The following is a 5,334-nucleotide window of genomic DNA, read 5'->3' as shown; positions in this document are numbered from 1 at the left end:
AAACCCAAACCCAAACCTGCCAGTGTAAAGGATTGGTGCAGGTCATTTGCCCGGTTTTAAGGTGAGGTTTTATATTCAGATATTCACAGTGGAGATGCTTACTCTGAACAAATGAGTAGATACCAAACCGAAATGTTTCTGCCCAGTTAACAGGGAACAAGGGGGTGCTGCCCAAAAGGGGAGCTGCAGCTCCTTGTAGAGGATGCTGTGAAGTCCCGGTAGAGCCAGGCTGTGCCCAAATCAGGCAAGCACCCCCAGAGATTTGCTATATCCCCCTCAGTGCCCCCAGCCTGGGAAGGGCAGGGGGTGGGGGTACCCAGGGAGGGCACAGGATCGGCTCCAAAGGAGCAGACGGATTCTGCATCCTACCCATGGGAGCGACGTTCCTGCCCGTGAACTCGCTGCAGCCGCTTGTCTCTACCTTGTGATGAATCCCAGATGATTTCTCAGCCCGAGCTCTACGGTTGCTCATGTTAGATTATAAACTGGAACTTTTACAGGCTGTATGTGGGGTTTGCGGCTTCCTTTCCCTCTCTCGGTCTCCAAAGTCCATGATTCTTAATAAATCATCCTCTAGCCTGAGCTGAGTCTTGCTGTTTTAAGTTTAACTAGCTTTATTTTTTTGCTGATAAACCAGACTTTGAATTCTTCCCAAGATCACGGGCTGGGGCCAGTAATACCACGAACGAGAGGCTGTTAATCATGATATATCGCATGCCAATGGGAACAGCGTTGAGCGCTCGCCGCGAGCAGCGCGTTTTCCTTATATCAGCATTTGCAGGCAGAGCACTTGTATCTAGCAGGGTTGGTGGGAGGGAAGAGTCGGGGCTCCCACCAGATATAAATTAGGTTTATCGGAGCCAACTCAACAGAATCGCAGGGCAGAGCTCTAAGTTATGTGCAAAGGGTGAGGGGAAAATGAACACCAATGGCAGGAAAATGTTGTAGTATGCACCTATTTCTTCCTCTGGATCAGTGCAAACAACTTCTTAAGGCTTTGGTCCTGACTTCACTCCAAATTTCTACTCTTGCACCGTCTTGTCTCCTAAGAGACCCAAGGGTGGACCAAAACCTAGAGAGAACCTGCTACACCCTCTGCTTGTTTCTCTTATTCTTTTTTGCCACCGCCCTGTCAGCACATACATTTCTTTTCCTAAAACATTTTGGGATCCATCATGGTCCGATCCTTGTTCTCCCAGCCGGTGCCTGAGCTCCTCTCCCAGTATCACGGTTGACTTTGGCCAACTGCTCCCATGGCTGTGCTGCTCTGTGGATGTGTCTTCTCCTCAGAGCCCAGACCAGCTCCCTTTGCATCCCATAGAGACAGAGGTCTCAAAGTTGTGTTCCTATAGGATTAACCCTCCAAAGACCATTATAGCATGCACCATAGGTCACCCTTATCAGAAGAGGGACCAACCCAGCTCTAGGTAGAGCAGCTCTCGGGGGGGTTTGCACCCAGATGGCTTTACTGGAATGAGGTGGGGAGTGGAGGAGTCCTCCTTGAGGCATGTCATGTGCTATCAGCCTATGGAAAAATGGATTTATCAAGATTAAAAATAGGCCTGATGAGAGGAGCCGTGAGACACGTGCATGGGGTTGTGGTTACCAGCCCCGCTCTCCCTCTGCTAATGCCTGGTACCGGGCAGCCCAGCCCCTTCCCTGCCTTTGGTCTGGCTGTGAACCCCAAGCCTGACTCATCCTCCCAGTTTAGCCAAAAAAAACCCCATCCCTTCAGTCCCAGCACCCCCCAGAGAAGCCCTCGGTGTGCTTTGTGATGGGGGTGGGCGAGGGAGGGAGCATCATGCTCAGGGCCCCACTGCTCAGGGGGCAGCTCCCAGTGTCACACGGATCAGCCAGTTTGTTGCATTGGAAATTTTTTGCCGCTCGCCCAGCTGGGGTCTGGAGCACAGCCAGGGTCCATCCGTGCCTCCGTGGGAGGGCAAGATGGGAAGGCACGGTGAAGGCGCGCTCAGGGCTTTGCTGTCTTCATGGGAATTTGTCTCGCTTTCCTTTTCCTTTTTTGCTTTTTTGGGGGATGTTTTAAACCATAAGGATGCCTTTTTTATTTTTCTCCAGTTCAGAAAGGTCAATGGCTACGAGCTGATGGCATCTGTCCTGTCCTGGCTGCCTTCTTGCCAAAGCTACCGGCACATACAGCACCAACTCCTTCCCCTTGGTGGCTTTTGCAGGAGAAGATCAGTTTGGCTGGCAAAGGCTGGGACCATCTCAGAGGTGGGCTGTGCTTCTCCCCAGTGAATCGCGTTGGCAGGGGTGCTGGCAACACCGTCCATGGGATTTGCAGGGCTGATCCGGCTCAGTGAGCGCTGGCTTCCCTCCCACCTCACTACAGCCATCACTTTGCGATTGAACTCCCAGGGTGAATCCCTCAAAGAGGGGGAGAGCTTCACCATGAGCCTACTGATGGATGGATGCATGTTTACCTTGGCCTTCCCCGCTTCGTGGCTGTGGATAGTTATCTGAGTGATGAATTCATCTGCCCGGGGACCCCTGAATCGTGGGGGCAGAGGGGAAGCATCTATTACAGCGGCTTGGCACAAGGGAGAAGGAATAACAGAGAGGAGACGGGCGGTGGTTGCACATCAAAGCCATGTCTCCGCTTTCCTAGCCTATCTCCTAGATTTCATCTGGCCGTGGCGAAACTGCGGGCGCAAGTGAGCGGTTTTGTGTGTCAGAGGCTTGTGTCTCTGCAGGGGGAGAAGGGAATTTCTTAATTCTAGCTAAGCTGGGTGTGTTACTTTCTTCCTTGCCTACCCTGCCAGGGATGATTTTTTTTTTCATGGGGTGGAGAGCCCTGCTGCAATCACTGGACTTGCTTCAGGTCCGGGCCATGGCGATGCCACAGGGAAATGTGACAGGGTGCTTCGGCGTTGCGGCTTGGGTCAGATTTAACACCGAGGCGTGAGCATCCCCGGCTCCATCCGGCCGCGGTGCCGGGCTGGGGCTGCTCCACATCTCACATGGAGCCAGCAGCTCCCCGTTCGCCTGCTGTGTGGCCGCTGCTGTTGAGTTTGCAGATTCCAGCAGTGGGGAGAGGGGAAGAGTTGAGGCCCGAGGTCTCATCCATGGCACCTCCTCGTGCCTGCGCATGTGTCAGGGTGGGATGGTCTTGGGGGCTTGCACAGACCCAACGTCGGGGCAGGATGGAGGGCTGCATGCAAGAAACTGTAAAACCCCCATGGGAAAGCCCCTGCAAGGTTTCCTTGCAATGGACACTGGGAGGTTAGCCTGGGCTCCTGGTCCTTCTTCCCCTAAACCACCTAGGACACACCACCCTGTCAGGGCTGCGAACCCTTTCGCAGGGTCAAGTGACCCAGCACAAGCCAGGAGGTTTGCAGAGGGGGACCACGGGCTTTACATCTCACTGCGAGGATCTGTAAGGCACCAGCAGCTCAGAGGACGCGTAGGCAGTGATCTCCCTGGCAGCTGAAACCCAAACCCCCCTTAGCAACAGCAGGATGGGTTTGAGGTGGCTTTGGTTCAGAAAATCAATATAATGGTCTCTGATGGAAAGCTGGGTGGAACAAGTCCAGGACAGGGATGCAGGACCAAGCACTTATGGGTGGTTAGGTCCCAAAGGTGCAGGTAGATGTGTAGAGCCATTTGCAAAGAGATCTGGACCCCTATACCTGGTTGAGTGCTATATTGCTGGGAAAACAAGCCCCTTTTTTTGCATCTAAAGCCAAAGAACCCAAAACTATACCAGCATTCCAAGTGGTCAGACAGAGGAGGTGCAGGGAATGGCCTCTTGTCTCAGTTTCTCCTGTGTTGCATGTCCCCAGGCAGGTTGTGTGGCAACCAGAGCTGTCGGGGAAAACAAACCCCTCCATTGCCTCGCCTTGTCCCTTCACACCGACACATAGCAGGGCTGCCGTCAGATGGGTCAGCAGATCCACTTGGACCTGCTGGAGGTCATCTGGGTGGCACGGCAGAAGGAAAAAAAGCTAAAAGAAGAAGTTGCATTTCTTCTTCCCCACATCCTCAAAGCTTTCAAAGCGTTCTCCCTGAAAGGGGACTTTTTGCTAGCGTTGGGCAATGCTGGCTCGTGTTTTCCTTGAACTTTAGTCCTCCTTTAATCTACACCGTGGTAACCTCCAGGGGAAAGAGCGTTGCTGATTCCCAATATAAGCCACTATCAAAACCCTTCAGCACTGTCCCAGGCCATTGGTTTGTGTCCTGTCACCCACGTTGTCCGCAGGGCAAGGACAGCTGTGTACATGGATCGGCGAGAGGTCCGCCAGTGGTGCCGATGCTCCTGTCTCCGTCCCCTCAGGCTGCCAAAAAGCAAAGCGATCTTGCAGATGAGTTGTAAAATTAGCATCGTCCCCGTCGCTTATCATCCCATGAAAAGCCACGCTGAGCTCTCAGGTGGTTGGTTGTTTGCTTGTTTTGGCAAGAGGGAAAAGGGCCAAATTTAAGTTTGGGTGAATGTATCCTGCAGCCTTCACCTCGTATTGTGGTTCCGCCTGGAAAAGCTGTTCCCCGTTTCCTTCCCTTATCAGTTAATGAGGAGGTTAATGCGGGAAAGGCAGTTGGACAGCAAAAGTCCACGTGTTAAGCGTTATTGCTGCTTTTTATTAATAGCCTAACTCTTGGGCAATGTTTCTGGGCAATGCCGGATCCAGGAATAGTGGGTTTGGGGGAGCATGTGCTTGCTCAGTCAGCTTTTTCGGGACCTGGAGGGGGTGGGGGGTGAGGTCTGCTTTCAGGGGGGCTCTCCCTGCCAGCAGCTGGGCTCGTGTTTCTTCCAACTGGTGGTACTTGTCCAGTGACTCCGTTCCCATGGGGTGTTGAGTTGGAGGACAGCGTAACCCACAGGCACCGGAACAGCCAGGGGTGGAAATGTTTTGGAAAATTGGGGACGGGGTGGGGAGAAAGCAAAAGGGCGATGTGCACGTGTCATCCAGCTTACAGCCATCCAGACCCCCCCTCTTCCCAGGAAAGCAATCTCTCACCCCAGCCTTCCCAGGCCCCTTTTCATTGGAAATTACACCGAGCTGCATGTAATAATCTCAGCTGGCTCTTTCCTGGAAGAAGCCTTTGCTGTCCCACCCTCTCACTGCCCTTCCCCACCCCGGAGTGCTTCTTCCAGGGATGCCTCTGGCTCTTCCAAAACCTCTCAAGATCATCTGTTTCACATGAGGCCAGTCGCCTGCAGCCCAGTGTCCATCTCAGCTGGAGTCGGGTGGTTTTTAGCAATAGCGGATGCTATACTGGGCATTGGGTCTGGGGTCTGGTTGGGTTTTTTTCCCCCATTAGATTGGTTTTTTTTTTTTTTGCTTGGACCCAGATTTTTTAACACACAAGGGTCAAACC

This window comes from Egretta garzetta, unplaced genomic scaffold (genome assembly GCF_000687185.1).
Source record: "Egretta garzetta isolate BGI_Z169 unplaced genomic scaffold, ASM68718v1 scaffold307, whole genome shotgun sequence".
Classification (NCBI taxonomy): domain Eukaryota; kingdom Metazoa; phylum Chordata; class Aves; order Pelecaniformes; family Ardeidae; genus Egretta; species Egretta garzetta.
The sequence above is the reverse complement of the archived record's forward strand: the minus strand, read 5'-3'. Positions refer to the sequence as shown.